We start from the raw sequence: 22,178 nt of genomic DNA, 5'->3' as shown, positions 1-22,178 counted from the left end.
GATGGCGTGCTTGCGAGCGGAGCGGGTGTTGAGGAGGATGCAGCGGAGGTGGTTGGGTTCTCTGGCTGGTGGTGTGGAGGGTTGGATGCTGGTGAATCTGCAGTTCCGGCAGGTGAAAGGCCCCTGGGTGCGTTTCAGGGTGGCCCGGTAGCAAGGGTGGTCTCGTCTGGTGTTGAGTGCGTGGAGGGTGCTTGCGTCGTAGTGCAGTCTGGCGTTGCGGGGGGTGCGGGTTCCAGGGGTTCTGGTGCTGGGTGCGGTCCAGGCTCGGACGGCCGTGGACGGGCGCAGACGGGCTTGCCTTAGGCGCGCCCGCTTCGCGGCCTCCATATGAGGGCAGAGGGAGGGAGGAGCAGCTGGGAGGTGGGAGCAGGGCGGCCAATGGGAGTGAAGGGGGCGGGGCAGCAGGGGCTCAGCAGCAAGGGAAAAACCCGGGGAAAAACCCAGGGGAAAACCCGGGTAAAAAACGGCGGGAAAAGACGGCGGGAGAGGGACAACAGAGCACAGGGGTACAGAAAGCAAAACACAGGGGCACAGAATGGAAAAAACAAGTGGCACAGAAGCACAAGCTCAGGGGAATAGAAAAAAGGGAGCGAGTAGTAAGGCGGCAAAAGTGGCAACGGAGGTTCAACCCACAGGGGGCTGCGTGGCAGATGGGGGGAGCGACCTGCCTGGTGAGCATGGGTGTATGGCTAATATTGGTACAACCATCCAGAGTTTGGTATTATGTTTTTGTGAGCAGCGATGCTTCCACATTTGGAACAGATGTTGTGATCTTTACGTAGCAACATTGATGTTCACATTTGTTACCGTACTTTGACCTCATATGCCTCACATATCCCACTTACAGGTTGAAATTTTGTGTGTACTTTATCAGAACCTTAGCACAGTGTGCCTTTCAAACAAAGCACCTTGTTGATACACCCTGACAAGATAATGATGAATACACATTGCTCATCATAACATTGCCATGGGTGTACTTGGTGTATGTGCACATACAAAGGCAGCATGTGCAATTAAGTTGAGCTCTCTCTTCTTCAGGTTAACAAAAGTGACATTGGGGGTTATAGTTACAATATGTTTATAGACCTTAGGGGAACAACCACACGAATCTTAATATGCTTTCAAAAATTCATATTTATTTTCTTCCAGAGGTTCCTATCCTCGCATTACAACTTGTGAGAAGATTTATTCTTAGAAAGTTTTACAAGCACATATGTCAAATCAAATAAGTATTGTGTGTAAAAATACATTAGTTTACACATGTTATAACACATTTACATGTGTGTAGTGAGATCAATGAGGAGGAAAACATTGCCATTAGCAGGTGTTGCATAGGATCTAGGGGCACAAGTGAACAAAATAAAGCACAGCACAAACAAAGAGTACTGTCGTGGCTTCCAAATAGTGGTGTGATGTCCTATACAGAACAGATAAGAAAAGTGGCCAGGAAACATTTGATTTGCAAATGTTTATTGGGATGTTCCTCTTTGGAAACAGGAGAAGTGGTTATCTTCTTCCTCTGATGCGTATTCTACCTCCCATTGAAGTTGTGGTATTTGAAAGGGAGGCAGGTGAGAATTATTACTAGTCTCAGGCACACACACATTAGAGGTAGAAGGTGTAACTCTCATGTTCCCAACATTTGTGAGTACCAGTAAAGTAGCATGGTAGTCCCTCCTAGGGATGCTATTGTTGTTCCTTCTGCAGCATGACACCCGCGATGCCAGCTAGGAACTCATCAATCCCATGGACCCAAGAGTTAGTGTCTGCGCTAGCCTTTGACAACCTCTCATTAGGGCTCAGACACCTACGGACTCCTTCACGAGTGCCCACCATGGTCTCTATCCCAAACCGGACCTCATGAGCCTTCCACTGCTTGACTCCTACCACTGGCTGTTGAAAAGCAACTTGGGGGTCCTCAGAGTCCTTCACTGTGATGTCATTGGTTAATAGTCCATGTCCTGTGTGTGTCGGTTCACCTGGAGACCTAACCACATTGTCTTCCCTTGTCAGTTTTGCAGTAGAATTACCAAAAGTGTCCAAGACCTGTTGAAAGGTGTCTTCTTCCATGAGGGGCAGGATGGTGTCCTCAACAGGTTGGGTATCATGGACAGACTGATCTGAGCTGCTGTTTGTCCCTCTGGAAAGAAATATAAATATGTTAAGAGGATTCCATGATTCATTATGACATAAGGATTTTCTGTAACATTCAGACATGATTGTTTTTCACTTTTAAGTACGCAGGGATATATGGAACAAATGTTTCTCCAAGTGTTTATGGCTATGATGAACAATTGCTGCTTTTCACAGTGAAATTTATGTACGTTGTTGACACACTCTCAGTAATCACTAGGGTGCCTATTTGTGGCAATTTCAGACAACCAAGTGGAGCTTGGCAGCTGCCTGAAAGAGTGAGTGCAAGAATGGGGCACATTTTAAATGTTTCTGCTGTAAGCCTGTACTATTGTCCTGCATTTGTAATTGTGCCACCTCTTCTTGCACTTCAGAATGGTCCACTTTTTTTGTGCTATGTAGTTGAATTTGTTCAGTATGGATTGCCAAATGGCATCCTTCCTCCACAATGGCAATTTTGAGGGGACAAAGCAGTTGTTCATTTTTTGTCACCTCACTTATTAAAATCTGGTTCTCCTTCTCATTGAAGTTGGACTTCCTCTTCGCCTGGGATGGTGGCAAGTCTTCTTTGTTGGGGTTGTTACTCTCCTGGCTCCCTGAGGCTTCTTTCATACTTCTCAGTAGTTTTGGAGTATTGCAGTGTAGATTGTGTAATTTTTTTTAATGCTCCTGTGACTCAAATCACTCCTGTGTGATGCAATACTGATTTGCGGCACGTAAAGGTGCTTTATGCGCACAAATCAGCTTTGTGTGATATAGGGAGTACTTGTGTTGTAGCACCTTGCACCATACACAACATCGTTGCATTGGAATATGTGGTGCATGTTTGGTCTTTGCATTATGGGGCAAAATCCCTTAAATACGGCGCATCTATGGACAAGGCAATGTTGCAACACAGCACAGATGTTTCTGCTGCAACGCTGCCACAACAGAGCTTTGCGTCGGAAATCATAAATATGGACCAGGGTCTTAGATAGTTGTTTGCACCAGGTAAAGATTTGACAGTAGTAACAACCAAACTGCAATCAGCATCTACACTAGGTAAAGATTTGCACTGTTAAAGGCCAGGTTGCAATTAGCATCTTCTCCTGGCAAGGATTTTTAAATAGGAACGAACAGGCTGCAACAAGCATCTTTTACTGTTAAAGATTTGGCAATAGTAATTACCAGGCTAAAATCACTATCTTCTCCCAGTAAATATTTGGCACTGTCAACTAGGTGTTACTGGAGCTGAATCATCATGATAAACCTTAAGACTGGAGGTTGCAAAAATCAAATTATTTTCGGGCTCCAGGTGTCGCTCTACATATTTTCGTCCAATTCTGATGGGCACTTGCTGGAAGGAAAGGGAGGTTTAGCGCTAATGTGACTGCAAACAATACAGTGGTGTGTACAGTCCACAAAGCTGTAAAACAGTCCTATGTATGTTTTGAACATCAAATAATTTACCTGCTGTATACCTTTTAACAATTTTATATTCAGTTGAAACAATACTGTAGGCAATCCTGTTTACTCCAAACATCCCTCACGAACTACAAAAACAATATCAGCTCCTACAAATCGATACAAGTGTAGTAAAATTACTTTTCCTTTCCATTCCCTTACTACAAATTCAGAACACCTTTAAACAAAGTAATTTCAAAGTCGATTTCCCTGACTATTATCAAGCTTATGTGAGAAAATGCAGATAGAGGCAGCATCTGCGAATACAACCTTCCAAAACTAAGCAAGGCAAAACTAAGCGTGTAATGCAATTACTAAAATTCAGAGCATGTGCACTGGGAAGCCAAGCAAGGAAAGATGCCAAACTCCCTTGGCATACTTTAGAAGGAAAGCACCAAATAATTAGTTCAAACATATGCCAATACCAGGAAAGGCCAAGTGACTAAAGATGGGAAAGTAGATTCTTCCACAGAATAACATGTGATTTTACGTATTGGTCATTTATAGAGCCCGACATTAGTCACAAGTACATTCAGGCGTTTTCCAAATATCAGGTTAGGTAACGTTAGATTACTGACATACATATAGTTAATTCAGTTTAATTTATTCCCTAGGTGAATTCACATGGGAGCTGAGTTTGTGGGTTTTGAGCTTTATGCAGAGCGTCAAGGAGTTAGGAAATGTTCATATTTCTTCGGGGATTTGGTTCCAGAGTTTGAGTGAAAAAACATCTGGCTTGATGGATCTAATTTTCCTTGCAGAAGTGATTGCTAAGCCTAGCCTTTCTTTACCTCGTGTAACTGTTTGGGCCTAAAGATGTAAATACTTTTTGTTTTAGCCAACCTGGCTGGCTTTATTGAATGGGTTCATGTGTAAAACGTGATTTTGTACGTTATTCGTCCTACGGGGAGCCAGTAGTATTGGTGTGATGAGCCCTGCTTTTCTAGCATTCATGACCAATCTGTCTGCTTCATGCGGAATAGCCATTATAGGAGAGATTGTCAGTGTAGGGAGGCAGGCTAAGATGGCGTCACAATAGCCCCAGCGCTAGCACCAATCTCCAGAGGTTTTCTGGGGAGTTTGATTTTCTTCAGTGGTGCAGTTGGCATGTTGCTGTTTTTGGAAGATTGTGGATAAGGTCTTTGTAGTTTAAGGAGCAGTCAACTGATAAACCTAGGGGCTTATTTATGAGAGGCTTGCACCCCCCGGAGCGTCACTTTTTGTGCATTCCTGCCCTTTCAAATTGGCGTAGGGCCGCGCAGTAAGACGACCTGTGGCACTGCCATACTCCAACTGCCCATAAATATGGGCCCTAGTGATTTAGTTGTGGGTGCTACTTTAGGGGAGAGTCCTGTGGGTGCTAGTTTAGGGGAGATTCCAAAGGGGTATGCAATTCCAGCCACTCTTGCACTAAAGTGCAGTGGTTTTTGGAGTGCAGAAGAATGAATTCAATTTTGTTTGGGTTTAGTTTCAGAGAGAAGGCAGATAACGCCCTGTGACCCTTTGATGGAAGGTTTTCAGGTTGTGAATACCACATCTATGTACCCTGATGATAGAGCTATACGCAGGAATAGCTGTATCACCAAGGCATGTAGGTTGGAGGTAAGAATAGAAAATCTTTAGTTACCTATATATGGTTACCTACACAATATTCTGGTAATCAGTTTTAGGCCTTGCTATTTACTAAGCCCTCTGCCTTCAGCCTCATATGTTATGATTTCACCAGAATCCTTCAATAGCAATATTGTACCATATCACACGGTTAGCCATATTTGATCCCATATAGCTTTACGTAATGCCGATTCTGGAGCATATGGATAAGTATCTTCCTAACTGGTTGGGTCATGCTTTCCACATCAACTCAACTTTTTTTTAATTTCCTGTTTTCTGTAGGAACACCCAGAGTTGAATCATAAACCTCCTTCATCTATTCCAGTAGGAGGCATTTTCAGTCCAATGACCCTTTCTCACAGTCAATACAAATTTATTTATGTATGTAAATTACAAATTCTGCATCTATGAGAAATTAGCTCTTGCAAAGGGGACTGCTTTTTATGGGTTCACTTGACTAGAATTATTTTCACATTATATTATTTTAACAATGACTCACAAATTAATGCAATTGAAATCAACACGACTTGCCCTGTTTAATCTGCCGGTTTCCACTTGCCAACTACTGCTTTAGGTAGGTCATCTGTTTTACATGCGCTTTTAGCAAGCTGAGGCCCTGGGCAATTAATGCTAGATTATTCACTCCAAAGAATGCAACGCCCACTCATTATTCTATAATTATTGTACTCCTAACTTAGAAACTTGGTAATAAAGACTCGCCTGGCCCAGTGCCCTTCTGCCGCTCTTCTGATGCAATGAGATCTGCGTGATGTTCGATGTTTCAGTAGTTATCCACTTTAATAATTGACAGCTTGTCCCAGTTCAGCAATGGAAAACGTTTTGATCCATGGGGCGTCGATTTTGAGTCAACAACCCCAAAGACGTCATTCTCAGGATATGCTCACCGACGATAGATAGAGCCTCTCTGACTCCTCAGCCAAATGATAGCTCCACTATTGTCTTTGACTTTTCATCCTTCAAGAGTCATTGAGTCAAAATCAGTATGAAGAGCTGTAGTTCTAAATGGTGCTTAGAAAATGTGTGTAGTAAGTGCTAGGTGACCCAAAGGAAAGGTACCAAAGTCGCCACATTGCACGAGCAGCCAAAGCCACGAACTATCATGCATTCATTTAGTTAGCATAATGAAAACATTTTGAGATACAAATTATAGAGGGGCACTAAAATATTTATTAGAAACATATGAGCACTATTAAAAATTGTGCTATCAGGTCACCATGGACGAAGAATGTGAGACGTCACTGCAATCAATGCATTAACTGGCATATTCCAGCACTCAAGAGGGTTTTGAAGGGGAACCTGCTATACCAAATAGATACACAACTGGGGAGAAATGCCCAATTTTGAAAAACTATGGGAAATATTTAAGAAAAGTGGTGCTGCACTGTATGCGGCGCCACTTTCCTTGCACCTTTTACCGCTCTCCTACCGCCACCAAGTGTGCACCGTATTTAAAATACAGCACACCATGGCGCAGGGTAGGGGGCAGTAGCATCATTTATCATGACGCTAATGATGTACTCTGCAGGAGTAGCACCAATGTATTGGTGCTACTCCTGCAGAGTAAACAAGACACCATTATAAATAATGGAAGCCCCCTTTTAATGCCTGCTCTGATCTGTTAGATTTCCTTGTGCCATTTTTTCAGCCCCCACCAACGGGGGAACACCCCCCTTGCATACATTATGCCTGGCGCAGGCATAATGTAGCACAAACGGTTACAAAGTGGCACAATGCATGCATTGTGCCAGTTTGTAAATGTGGCGCGAGGATTTTGGCCTCGTTGGGCCACATTAGCCTAAAACAAAATTACACTCATGTGGTGCAAAGTGTCGCTAGGGCTTATAAATATGACCCTATCTTTCTTTTAGATTGAATTGCCAGGATTTAGGGGATGAGGCATTTTTTTAAAAAAAACTGAAAAGGAAGTTGAGAGAAAAAAAACAACAACATTGCATTTGCCATCCTCAACTAGGACAAGACTGGACCGTCCCATATTCAGCTTCATTTCAATTATATTCACTCAGGGACATTTGTATGTACATATAACCATATTAAATAACTTTCTAACTTTCTTCTGCCTTATAAAAGAACCATACTTACTGTTAGAAATGGGGTTTCTAGTTGGCAGTCGGTTTGCACCCTGCCCAAGTAGGGACCCTCACTCTAGTCAGGATAAGGGACATACCCGCTCAGATAACCCCTGCTCACCCCCTTGGTAGCTTGGCACGAGCAGCCAGGCTTATCTCAGAAGCAATGTGTAAAGCATTTGCACATAACACACAGTAACACAGTGAAAACACTACAAAGGACATCAGTTTTAGAAAAATAGCCAATATTTATCTATTTAAAACAAGACCCAATACAATACAAATCCAACATACAGTAATACAAATGTGAATTCTGCAAGATTTAATCAAAAATACAGTTCCTTGAAGTCAATAGCTCCACCTGCGGCTATCACGGCATCATGAGCAACAAAACCAACAGTTCAGGCCCTCGACCCTCAGGAATACCTTCTCTAACTTCTCAGGCAGTCAGTCCAGGAACCTCTAATTGCTGGCAAATTCTTATCATTTACCCATGCAAGTCAGAGAACAAATCTCCATCTGAATTCTATTTATCATTTGGCCATGAACTGGAACTGGCTCTATCACAGCTGCAAATGAATTCAGCAAAGGGACGTATTCATTGCTAAAAGATGGCATACAATTTATCCTGGACTTTTTACGAAAAAGCGCCGTTTTCCACTTACAAAGTATAGAGAAAAAAACATTTTAAGAAAAGACCCAGAGAACAGACATAAAGTTCTAACTCTTGTCAAGATGTCAGATATGGTATTCCGGTGGGTACATTAGGTATCTTATTCTCAATCTCTGACCGTCACAGTATATATACCTTCTGCCTATCTTCACTGGGGAAGGAAGGAAGGTTATGTATACTGTGGTACAAAGCAACACCTAAATGAGAAGTCACACACTGAGGTATCTGAACATTGAATGGGACATATCCTCCTTCCTTCCCTAACCTTCCAGAAATACAACCAAGGTTTTCCCTGTGTCTCTCTGATCTGCAAAGTTTCCAACACTTTTGTGGTTCTCTTTAATATATGCATCTCCAAACAGATAGTATGCACTCTTTTGTGGCCAGAGTAATAGTCTTTGGGTAAAAATGCATGAGGGACCTCCTGAAACCGTGGGAAATAATTTACGGATTAGCCCTCTATAATTGCCAGACTTTTGGATACACTTCCCCATTCCTTTATCTTTTTCTTGTTTCAGACAAAACAACAAGTCAAGATGGATTTGTAATTCTGACCTGTACACTTGTTATGAGCAGGGTTGCTCAGGAGCTGCCTCTAAGTGGATCCAGAATATCTATATGGAACCCCCTGATGACTCTCATTACAATGAAACACCATTTGCACACTTCAATGATACTCAGCTCCTTATTAAGGTCCTTGGGGGGGGAGCTGAATTTTAACAGTATTTCCCATGGTCTGAAAGACCTCGAAGAATGGATGGCACTCAGGGCCTGATTTCGTTTGGCGGACGGGGTACTCTGTCACAAACATGGCGGATATCCCCCACCATATTACAACTCCATTATATCCTAGGGGAATCATAATATGGCGGCCAGGATATCCATCACGTTTGTGATGTAGTGACCTGTCCGCTGAACTCTAATTCAGGCCCTCAGCTGGCTGCAAATTACTGGCAAGTGACTCAATTAGCTGACGCCCTTATGTTCCAGTGGTCATGTCTTCTGAAGGTTAGAGATCTGGGCCCTCATTGGCTTCTGACCATTCTGGATTGAGCTGTGATTGGCTCTTTGCTAGACTACTGTAACAGGCTTATAAACGCAGACTCACAATGCGCCAGTGGTCTTGGAATCCTGGGGCCCATCAGAGCCTTGTGACATCATATCAGGCAGACTGAATCAGCAGACTGAATGTATAAAAGAAAGGATACATTACAAATGTTGACTCGATGGTTTGCCCCAATACCTTCATCCATATTCACTGTCAGGGATGTTTCGATCAGCAGTCTTAACCCCTTCTCTGCTATCACTGTCAAACTCCGGACCATAGGAGACTAGTTTTGGGATTATTGGGATTACGCCTTTGAAACTTCTTTACTAATCCCACCTCTCCGACCCCCTAACCGAAGGCAGAGTGAAACAGTGTCTACTTTAGGTAAATCACAGACAATGTCCTCCATTGCTGACCTGTGCTTGCAGACAGTTCACTGCATTTCTGACCATTACAAATATTCTTACTATAATCTAATCTAATGAACGTGAAAAAGAAGGTACATGAACACCTGAAGCAAGAAGAAGGCTTGCTTGTAATGGTAGTTTTGCTTTTCAGACCTGTGGCCGTGCAATGCCCAAATAATAGGAGCATTGTGCGGTTTGTAGTCTCTGTTTAGTCCACTTGAACCAATTGGGCTAATTTACAAGAAGACATTGATTTTAAAAGGAAAGCCCATGTCTGTAGAAATAGTGCTCCTGGCAATGATACGATAAAACAATTACAAACCTTCATCAGACATTTCATTCTGGTACAAAATCACATCTAGATACCCTGAGAATTTCCTGGAAAAAATAAAAGTAAATTGAAGCTGGGAACCAGTAGATGCAATTACCCACACACCTTTGCGTCCATACTGCAGGCCAGAGGAGGTCACAGAAGAGATGAGTCTGTGGTGAGTTCAGAGAAAAGTAGCCAGGAGATAGAATGAGAAGAGTGAGGACAAAAATTTAAACAATTTTAGTGCTCAGCAGATATTGGTGGAAGAGAGTGTGGTAAATAGTCGCCACCTTTTTTTAAAGAAAGAAAAGCATCCTGACTTCCTGCAGTCACGAAGAGGAGGATATAGAAAGGATAAAGAAGATGATAGATGACATACCACCAGGAGCATTGGAGAGATTTGATGAAGGTGGGACAACCTGCAGTCCAGCACCAATGAAAAACTGACAAGTAGGAGTAGGGGAGGAGCCGGTACTGGGCCTTCCCGAAAGAGGAGGCTATTGAGAGAACCCTGCTGCATGAGGCTGTCAATCCAGTCAGTTGAAATGACATGCCATCAAACCCACAGCCACTTCCCAGCCACTGTCTACATTCCAAACCCCATTTCAAAATACAAAACACATTTCAATACCATGCATGCACTAGGGTTGACGCCGCACTGCACAGTCACAAAACAAAGCAACCAGGGAGACTGCACACAATACGTCCATACTAGCTACTATGTAACGTAGTGAAACAAATGCATTCTGGTATTTGCAGTACAGTATTCCACAATGGTTATCAAGTACGCGTACACAGATCACACATAATACACCCTACCCCTGTGGATCCATTGCAGCATTTTATGGTGCACCAATACTGCGAGTGTCCAATAGCACACCCAGGATACAATCTATTGTCATTTTGAATGCATTACACACAAAAATGGCACCACTGGCCTTTTTCAAGGATATGGAGGGACATTTGATAAATTGGCAACAGTCACTTGGATTCCCCCACAGAAGACTATCAATAGGCGAGATGACACTCTGCGGCTGGAATGTGGCAAAGGGCCTGGTGCAGGTAATGTCTGCCCTGAAAGTGCTTCACACTAAGCACAGGAGCGTGAAGAGGTATCAAGCCTGAGTAGTCTGTTAGTGCCAGACACACATATGGCACTGCACACTAGCAATCATGGTAGAGAGGCAGAAGGGAAAGGTGCAGGGTCTACCACCAACAGGATCACTGGTGGCAAAGAGAGGAAGAAAAACTGAAGGCTCAGTTGTTACAAATCCGCAGTTAATTTTGTGTCTCTCGGAGTTGTATCATCTTAGTGTACAGGCCACATATGGCAGCTATGATGTTAGGTACTTTCCCCATTCCATGGCGTGGAGCGTAGCCTTTTTGGGCAAACATTCTCTGGGCTTCCTTTTCTAGCTTTCACCTCGTTACTACCTACTACTGCTTGATGGGAAATTGTGAGTCCAAAATTCACTTTTTAAACAACCATTCTCAAAATATAAACATTTGGTACATTGCATTTGCAATCACATTTTGGTAATCTGACTATGGGAGTTGAAAATGTGAACTGCAGAAAATTGCAATTCATTATATAGACACATTTTTTGCGATCACTATATTTTTGGCCTTTCATGCATTGCATGCACACATTGCTGTGGGCACCAACTAGTTTGTGACTGATTTGTAATTCACAAGTTGTTTGTACATTTGGCCTTAGTTATGGTAACTGGATACAATGCTAAACAGACTCTGTTGCCACCAGGAGTCAAAGGATGGGGAAATGAATGATCTAAATACAATTTAAAGACTGTGTAGCTGTGTTACGTCGTCCTTGCGCCACACAAGGGGGGGGCAAGGGCAACGCAGCACTAAAATAAGCCCACCTTCCGTGACACTGATTGGCTTGATAAATCTGGAGTAACGCAATGCAGTGTTCTATGGGTGGAGTGTGGGTCTTCCTACGCACCCACCCATGGATTTTAGGGTATTTCCAGATTTACCAGCACAAGTAAACCTGCAAATGCGTGAAAATGCTACGCCAACCTAGGGGAGGTGCAAGGAGGAGAAACATCTTTATTTCTTCTGTTATTTCCTTGTTTTAAGTGTGCTGTATACCTCATTCTGCGGGACACATAGAAAGTGAACAATGCCTCTGAGGATTGTTTTTGTGCAGGAAGGTCACCTCCTTCAAAAAAACAATCCTGCCTACACCGCAGACACCCTTCCCTCAAATACGGCGCATTCCTGTCCTTTCACTTTCGCGCAGTGCAGCACAGCAAGGTGGTGTGAAAATTTGATGAATATGCCCCTGTGCTAGCTGCACACCTGCAAAAACCTATAAAGAAAATAAATAACCAATGCTATGTAATTATACAATATAGAAAAATATTTCTTCCTTCTCTCTTATTTTTATTTTATTTCCTGTCTGAATCTTTTATTATCATGCTAACACTAGTTTCCTCTTCTGAAAAATAAAATAATATATTTTCTGTATTTTGTATAAATGCTTTATCCTGGTTTATTTAGAATGTTTATATGTTTGACCTCGTGTGCAGTTAACACAGTTTAAAAATACTGGAACCAATGCAGAGAAGTGGAAATGAGTGCTCCATAAGTTTGGCAATTTTAATTGAGCGTTTGTAATTTTGTGTTTGTAGGGTCAACTAAGCATACAATCATTGCAAACACATTTAAGAAGGGCTTATTTTCGTCCAATATGATTCCAGCTAGACATTGGACTTTGGACACATTTTTCTACAGAGCTAACCCCTGGTTAATCTTTATCTACCAACTCTGAGCACCCAGCAAGGTACTTATTAATTTATACCAGTGCAAGTGCTGAAATATCCCACACAATAAGGCTTTTACTTAAAGCAACATACTTTGTGCCAGATAAAACCACCACTGTAACTGAGTGTACTATAAGACAGGCACTGATTGATGCATTTTAGAAAGATGATTCTTTAAACCTTAATGAAGGTGTTTGTGATGCAAAGTTTAGATTGTGTCTGCAGCTCTTTTTATGCAGGCAGGGCTCGCTTACAATATTCGCTTTGAATGGTGGAGACGCAATGGTACACAGGTTATTGCCATGTTGACTTAATCACGCGCTCAGTTTCAGCAAGCCAAGTAATGAGGCCTCTCAGTGCAACGTGTAGCTAGCTGGTTGCCGCATCGATTTTCAAACCCTTAGGCCTAGACAGTGGCGTAACAAAGGCCTCCGCAGCCCCTGCAGTGCAGGGGCAGCGAGGGGATCAAGCTCTCCATGGGGCTCCCTCAGCACAGTACTCTGACCAGTGGCGGCCCAAATGGGGGAGCGTCAGCCCCCCCGCCTCCAGCAGCAGCTGCAAAGCCTTTTCCAGAAAACGATCTTAAACTTTGTTTATGATCGTTTTCTGGTAAAGGGGCGGGGCTACAGGGGTGAAGAGCAGCGAGGGGGGGTGCTCCACACTCCCCATCACTGCGCATGTATGTTTGGCCGACCGTCTCGGTTGCCGGGCTTGAGAGAGCCTGCACAGGCTCCCAGTCTGCCTGGGAGCGCCCTGGCTGGGCGCTCCCAGCCAATCCTGATGCTGTCCTGAGCAGCGTCTTGATTGGCGCAAGGCAGGCTTGGAGGCTTTGCCTACAGCATCCGGCAACAGAGAGGAGAGGCACGTCGGCGGTGAAAGGTAAGTGTTTTTTTTTTTATCCAATGAAGTAATGTTTATTTCAAAGCCCCCCTGCGTGCCGCCCCCCCCCATTAAACTCCACGTGAGCTGCTACTGACTCTGACCTGAGAGCTCCTGTGTGAGTCCAGAAGAGGGGCTCCTCCATGTACTGTGCAGTCCCCCGCTCAAGTTCCATTATGCCACTGGGCCTCACTTGGTGAGGGAGGACTGTTGCACTCCCTAGGGAGTTGGATCCTTTGTTACGCCCCTCGCTTTAATATGACAGGCTGATATGGATGCAGCTTGCTGCCTGCTCAGCATCTAAACTAGGCAGTCTACTTTATCAGCACTTGATGGGCAGGCATGTCACTTTGATTTTTCAAGACATGTAACCATCTGCAGCTGATAAATGAGTACAGCTACGTAGTTACATCACATGTGAGAGAAACATTCCGCCCTTCCCGGTAAGGGTTTCTTCACTTTATTTCTTCTTGTTTTTGTCAGTTGTTGAGGCTAATGTTGCTGTTTACAAACTATTGGTCTATCCTCTTCCCATAGGCCCTAACACCTGCCCCCAACCTGTACTTCAAGAGGTGTAATGTATAGTGCTTCAACCAGATATCAGCATGGATCTTCTCCCATCTGCTCATTATTTAAATTTGTTTACTCCTCAATTATTTTACTTTTTTTTTAGTTCTCAAGGTTGAAGCTTATCAGACAGTGGTGATCACTCCACTCTATCCCACTTCACTCTAGTCTGAAATAGACTATTCAATGTCACTGCACTCTACACCACTCTTCTCCGGTCTGCGCCACTCCACTCTACTCTACTCCAAACTACACACTACACTCTATGCACCTCTACTCTGCACCACTCTACTCAATACATTTCACTCTACTCTACTGTACTCTAAACCACTGCACTCTAAGCCAATTCACTCAACACCACTCTACCCAAAACCAATGCACTCTATGCCACTAAACTCTACACCAATCTGCTCTGCACCATTTCACTCTATGCCACTATACTCTGCCCCCACTATGAAATAAAATCTCTGATGGCACCAAGCAAACGAGGCAAGTGCCTCTCCATCCCTCCATTCATTCTTTCACCAGTCCATCCACCCCATCCTCTATTTCACCCTTACAGCCTGTCATTAATTGATCTTTTATCTGTCATTCAATCTTTCCTCATTTCATCCACCCATCTACTCAGCCATACATCCATCTTCACCTTCCATCCATCCCTCCAATCTGCCATTCATCCATCTGATATCCTCTGCTGTCCATCCATCCACTCTACCTGTCATTCATCCGTCCACCCATCTTGCTACCCATTCACTCATCCATCCACTCTGCCTTTCATTCATAAATCATTTTACCCACTCATCCATCCATCCCTTCCATTACTTTGCCATTCTTTCTAAAGTCTGTCACCCTATCCATCCCTTTTCTCTGCCATTCTTTCACCTTCCCATCCACCTCTTCTTGCATCCCTTTACTCTGCCATCCTTTCATCTGGCCATCCATCCACCCACCATCCCTTTAATCTTCCACCTTTCATCTGTAAATCCATCGATCCATGCATCATCCATCCTTTCATCCATCCATCCATCAACTTTGCCAACCTTTCACCTGTCCATCCACCTATCCATCCTTTTACTTTGCTACCATTTCACTTGTCCACGCACTTGTTCATCCATCCAGCCATCCATCCATTAACTCTGCCATACTTTCACCAGGCCACCCACTATCTATTCACTGATCCACCCATCCATCCTTCCGTCCATCCATGCATCCACCACTTTACTTTCACCTGTCCACCCTCTAACCATTCACCCATCTTTTCACCCACTCATTCATCTACTCCCCTTTCATCCAGTCACTCATTCATCCACTCACACATCCATCCATCATTCCATGAGTTTTTGTCTGCCGAGCTGCAGACAGAAGAGGCCCACAAAGAACCCCACCCCATTGTAGCTGCTAAAGCAGGAGGTTCACCACACCCCTGACTCTACGTCACTCTATTCTATTCTGCACCACTGCACCAAATGCCTGTCTGATCTGCACCAATCTGAACTAGCCACTGCACTCTACGCCACTCTCCTCTACATCATTGCGTTTTATGACACTTTACTTTGCACCACTGCACTCTGTGCCACTGCACTTTATGCCACTGCACTCTACTCTGCACCACTGTAAGCTCTGCAACTCTAAGCCAATGCACTCTGCACCACTACACTCTACACCACTCTGCTCCACTCTATGGCACTGCACTCAACGCCACTTCACTCCACAGCACTCCTCTCTACACCACTGCAATCTACTCTGCACGACTATGCTCTGCCCCACTCTACTCTATGTCACTGCACTCCACACCACTTCACTGTACGACACTCCAGTATACTCTGCACCAATCTACATCACTGCACTCTATTCTGCACCACTGCACCCTACGGCACTTTTCTCTGCACAATTGCATCCTATGCCACTATACTCTAGTCTGCAACACGCTCCTCTATGCCACTCCACTTTACAACACTCTGCTGTACACCATTGCTCTCTGTCACTGTGCTATTCTAATCTGCACCACTGTACACTATGTCACTGCACTCTATGCCACTCTACTCTACACCACTGCACTCTGCTGTACTTCACTTTACACCACTTCACTCTACTCTGCACCACTCTACTCCTTCCCTCTCCACTTTATGTCACTCTATGCTACTGCACTGTATTCTGGACCACTGCACTCTACGCCACTGTACTCTACGCCTCTGCACTCTATGTCACTGCACTCTATGCCACTGCACTCTATTCTACTCTGCATAACTCTATCTATGCCACTACGAGGCTGTACACTCCACTCACAGGCACTCTACTCTACAACACTCTATTTCACCCTATGCCACTCTATGCTTCTCCACACCACTCTCTCCTGTGTTACAAACGTATAGCATGCTGAACAGCAGCCACGCTACTGCACAGCATGGCTAAAACACATGGGCAAAGTCCATAGCTCTTGCATAGGCATGACCTATTCTTCCTTTCTAATCTATTTTCATCATGTTCCCTCTTCCGCCTTGGTTGTTTAGTTTTTTTTTTTTGTTGTGGTTGCTATTTTGCCTTATTTTCCTTCTCCTTTTCTTATGGCATAAACCCAGCCAAACACTTCTTTTTCTAGTCGTTCACTCTTCTTTTTTCCCAATTATTATCCGACGTGCCCCCTGCTGCATCTCTATGGGATAGTCACTGGAGGGTGCAGTTTCCATTCCACATGGTCCAAGATGTCCTTCCCCATTGGAAATTCTGGAGCATAAAAGGATCTTGGGGAGGGCGGTCAGTAGTCTTATATACGCCTCGTATTGATTATTAAAATGGGGAAACTTTGTATGACCACGCAAAGAAATTATGTCCTAATTACATTCACAACTAGTACTAAGTCTCAGTGGACATAAGGAAGAGAGATGTGACGGGCAATTTCTACTATTTGACTATTGACTGATTCTGATACTGGTATAAAGATTTTTCTAAAACATTTGAGTGCCTCCTGTCTTTTAACTCATCACCTCAAGTTTTCTGAGGCTCCAAAAAGTTGCTAAGAAGTGCTTTACAAAAACTTAAATAAAAAAAAAAAAACTATAAAGTGATAATAAAATAGAAGAATGTCAAATATACCAATATTCAGACCCCAATCCATTAATATTTACTGCATTATTGAGCATCATATGTTTTATGTTCTATACTCTAAGTATCTCATATTTTATTTCCCAGCGGTCTGTTCTTATGAAAACAACATTGTACAAGGTAAGCATCCAGTTTGGTTTTCATCTTATTTGATATATTGCTTCCCTGATTCCAAAGTTCTTCACAGCTTTTAGAAAATGCATAAAGCTGACCTTCTAGAATGTGTCTCTGGTACCTTTTACCTAACACCCAAGTGCTTGTTGTTGCTTTGAGTTGGAAAAAGGTTCTAAGAGACCTCTGTACTTCGGATAGCTCAATACTCGACCATGGTCAAAAACCTAAATTAAGCAATGATTTTCATCTGCGGAAGGGCCTGAGGGCCTGATTTAAAGTTTGAAGTACGCTATTTACTCCATCGCCCTTTTGGAGTAGCCGTAATCTGAATTTAGAAATGTTTGCTTCCCCAGCGGCCATCTTGTAACACTGGCAGGAATGAACCTCTGTCACAGCCATTCTTTCAATCTATTAACATTTTGCCGGGCAATGCTGTCAAAAGTACAACATGTTTTTTCAAAAACAAAATCTCAAAGCAGGATTTTGTGTTTGGGGAAAAAAACTAATGATGTCCGCACAATGGGAGTTTCCTCCCATGGTGTGGGGGTCATCTAAACATTTTTCCCTTACTCATACGTGTTTCACGGCGGTAAGGGAGAGTTAAAACTGGCCATTCAACCACAAACTCTAAATCAGGAAGGCAGCTGAATAGCCAAATCTCCAATGACCTTTACTCCATTGGGTGGTCAGCAGAGTATGCCAGCGATGGAGATGGAGACAGAGTAGTCCCCATCGTTGGTATACTTAAGGTTTGCCGGTCTGTAAATCAGGCAGGTGGACCTTCAGTTTGGGGAATGGGGCTCTCTGCTGCAGTTGCAAAGGAATACCCTCTACCCCAACATTTAAATCACCCCCGAAGTCTCTACAGTGGGCCCTGACGTGGGCATGAGTTTGCTGTACTGTAGTGTAGTGATTCAAGCAGCTTTTCATTGACGTGTCCGAAAAAGGCCTATAAATGAACAAGTTTGCTGTTGCTTGTAATGCTGTTCAAATGGGACGTGACCTTGAAGTTCGTGTGGGGCTACTCACTTTTGGGCCTCACAAAGGGTGATTTGCATATGGATGATCCACTTTTGTTACAAACTTAGAGCAATGGCATGGAATGCTACCTAAAGGATCTCCCGGTGTTCGAGATCAATCCAAGCATTTCTAGCATTTCTAGCATTTCTAGCAATCCAAGCATTTCTATCCAGCTCTTTTGTGCTTTTCAAGTATCTTCCGGGCAGAGCTCCTGGAAACCCAACCTCAGATTACAATTTAAGTGCAATCAACACTTAAGGAAAAAGTCTCTAAAGGCTGGACTTAACATTGGATCCTTTTAGGAGAGGCACATTCTTGAGAATGGTTAGATGAATAGCCTAGCACCCCATAGTAAACCTATCTATTCTAGGTCATAATTTCAGCTCTGACATGGGTCACAACCGTCTGTTCTGTCAGAAAGTAGATAGCAGCATTTAGCCCAGATAGCAGTGGACAAAAATCCTTGCGAGTGTAAACAACTATTATAATTGACACTTCTCACTAACACAACACTTAGGTGACCCTACAACACCATGCCAACACGCTACAGTGCTTTCATGTAGAAAAACGAGTTGTGGTCATCGTGTTCTTATAATGAACTAAAGTACACATTTATGGTGGTATGTAAAAGAGGGGAAAAGGGCTGGAAAATGTATTTGCCTGTGAAATAGAACAGTATGATCACTCTACCTTTGAAACAAACAACTTAACTGATTTAGTAATGATAGTAACGGCAAAATCTATGCCACTCCTAAGAATTACAGTTTTCTACCATTTGCAAATTTGACTCAGCCTTTCATCATTCTCAGCGTCATAAAATTAGTACCAGTTCCAGATGGTTAATACTATCTGAATACATAACTCAACATGTATGGTGCGTGGGGTACAAGCATCGCAAAAATAAAATAAAAGTTTTGCTTAAACTACTTGGCCACGAGGCCAATAGATGAATCCCTATGAAAACTAATCTTGTATGTTGCTGCTGTTTCCTCATGTACATTTAAGGAAGGTCCATGGGGTGGATCTCTGCTGCAGAGATGTGTGTCTAACCTCCATGTTGTTGCATTTAATTTCTGCTAAGGAAAGGATGACACCCTAGCCAGCTCTTTGCATTTCTACATTATGGGGGTTATTCTAACTTTGGAGGAGGTGTTAATCCGTCCCAAAAGTGACGGAAAAGTGACGGATTTACCACCAGCCGTATTACGAGTCCATTATATCCTATGGAACTCGTAATACGGCTGGTGGTATATCCGTCACTTTACCGTCACTTTTGGGACGGATTAACACTCCTCCAAAGTTAGAATAACCCCCTATGTTCTCTGATTTTTACAGGAGTTGTCGCCTCGCCAAGCCTGCCCTGACGTCACCAGGAATGACCTGCTATATCTTCCACTTCCTGTCCGTGCTGGGACAAGAAGTGTTATTCAGTGTTTGGGACATGGATATGCAGAAGAGCCTAGCGTGCACAATGTCCACAGATGGCACATTACAGGTTCCTCCCTTGCATGGTTCAACACAATCTTTTATTCCTTTGAGGACAATCAAATGAGTATTATTTACTTGAATAAATAATAACATCAAAGCCCCAATGGAAAAGTCAGTATGAGGTGTATTTTGCCCAGTGTTATTATTGCATTACTAGGGACATAGGCCCTCATTACAACCCTGGCGGTAAATGCCGCCTACCGCTGTGCTGACGGCCGCCAACATAAAATGACCGCGATGGTATTCCCCAACGGGTATTATGACCCACAATGAGAAAACCGCAACGATACAGACACCCACACAAGTCCGCCAGACCAAAGGTCAGTGATAAACTGGCGATAGCAAAACCCACACTGTTACGCCAACAGGAATACGCCCACAGTATCACGACCCACAAATCACTGTGGCGGTCTTTCAAACACGGTAAACCATTGGCAGTACACACCGCTGCGCTCAAAATACACACACATTTACAAAACACCACCACATTGGACAATTCAAACTACAGACATCTGACACAGATACACACACCACACCCACACACTCACACCACTATAACACACAGACCCACATTACCCACAACCCTTTCAACGAAAAACAAGATTGCAAACACCGTGAGACACAAGCCAGGAGCACCCACTCAAACTGAGCCTCAGAACACCATCACACATACACCATCCACGCACATCACAGCATACACCCCAACACATCACCCCACACATCACCCCAAACATCCTCACACATATCACTCACACCACATCCATGGCACCCCAAGGACACCCCAGGTTTTCAGAGGAGGAGCTAAGGGTCATGGTGGAGGAAATCATCCAGTTAGAGACACAGCTATTCGGATCACAGATGCAGCAGACGTCCACTGCAAGGAAGATAGGGCTATGGAGGAGGATCGTGAACAGGGTCAACGCCGTGGGACAGCACCCCAGAACAAGGGATGACATCAGGAAGAGGTGGAACGACCTATGGGGGAAAGTGCATTCTGTGGTTGCAAGACACCAGGTAGCCGTACAGGGGACTGGCGGTGGACCCCCACCTCCTCCCCCACAACTAACAACATGGGAGGAGCAAGTCTTGGCAATAATGCATCCTGAGGGCCTCGCAGGAGCAGCAGGAGGACTGGACTCTGGTACGCCAAATCTTTACTACTATATCCCCCACCCTACCTGCATGCCATTACAAACTCCTAACCTCACCCCCATCACTCCACCACCTCACACATACCCCACCATCCCAACCCACCCATCCCAATACCAAGCCCTGCATGTAACACCAATGCATGGACCCCCCAACACAGACCTGCATGGACACCCATCACCACAGCATGCCCAGTAGAGAGACTCACCCAGCCCACAAAATCACCACTCACACAAGGCCAAGCTGACAGGGAAATCACAATCATACAGGGAAACAGACCCATGCACAAGATGGCACACGCAGATACACTAACACTGCATTTTCATCCCCACAGGACCCATACTCAACGTCACCGGAGTGGAGGTGGCAGCTACATCCAGTCCCCCCCCTGAAGTGACGACAGCAGCTCTGCACACCTGGATCAAGATGACTGCCCTGGCCCATCCGGGACCTCTGGACAGTCGGTTCCCCTGCCACAGTCCCAACCCACCACAGACCCTCCCACCTCAGGAAACACCAGCACAGCACCCATCCAGCGGGCCCATGTCACTGTCCCCAGGACACGTCAATCAGCAGTGTGTCCACCACTACAGGGACCCCAGGCAACCCCACAAACACAGGACGATCAGGGACCTGGGGTCAGTGGCAGTGGGCACACGGTTCAGGGGACAGAGGCACAGGACAACAGGGAAGCTGGGAGGACTGCTGGGTGACAGGGGGAGGACAGGCCCAAGGAACCCACTCTCCACGAGGCACTCTCCAACATCCTGGGAGCATACCACCATTCCCAGGAGACAATGGGCCAGATACTGGCCAAGTTGCAGGAGACCCAGCGGCTGCAGGAGGGACAGCACCTGGGGATCAGGGATGACCTAAAAGACATCTACACCATCCTGGTCACCATTGCAGGGGTGCTGGCTGACATGGGCAAGACCATGAGGGAGGCAGTGGCACAACAACGGGCCCCTGACACTAGCCAAACCGAGGAACAGCATTCCACCTCCGCCGGCCCTAGTGGACAGGAGGCACCGCCACAGGAACAACAGGCCACCAGCACCCCACCCCCGCAGAAGGAGAACTACCCCGCAAACGGTCCCTGAGATCCAGGCAGAAGCCAGAGAACATTGCCAAGACCCCCGCCAGGAAATAAGACTCTCCTGATTGTCACCCTTCTGTCCCACTCCGTCACCCTGCCCACCTTGAACTGCCATTACTCCCCTTCCTATGCCCCATTGGAAAATGCACCTGTGATACCAAGAGACTACTCTACCGTGGACTTTCCTCCACCATCAGCCCAGCCCATTGCACATCCCCCTCTAGTTATGAGCACTTAA

The 22,178-nt window shown here is 44.6% G+C and overlaps 1 long non-coding RNA gene across 1 annotated transcript in view; it reads right to left on the bottom strand.

Moving 5' to 3' along the window:
* Positions 1-1,161: 1,161 nt before the first annotated feature.
* The window catches only part of LOC138258787 (uncharacterized), a 114,818-nt gene continuing 93,801 nt past the window's right edge, over positions 1,162-22,178 (bottom strand). The window contains exon 3 of the long non-coding RNA XR_011198569.1: positions 1,162-2,140. This is a non-coding gene — a long non-coding RNA (uncharacterized lncRNA). The remainder of the gene's footprint in view (positions 2,141-22,178) is intronic.

This window comes from Pleurodeles waltl, chromosome 9 (genome assembly GCF_031143425.1).
Source record: "Pleurodeles waltl isolate 20211129_DDA chromosome 9, aPleWal1.hap1.20221129, whole genome shotgun sequence".
Taxonomy (NCBI): domain Eukaryota; kingdom Metazoa; phylum Chordata; class Amphibia; order Caudata; family Salamandridae; genus Pleurodeles; species Pleurodeles waltl.
This window is presented reverse-complemented; position numbering and strand designations above follow the sequence as displayed.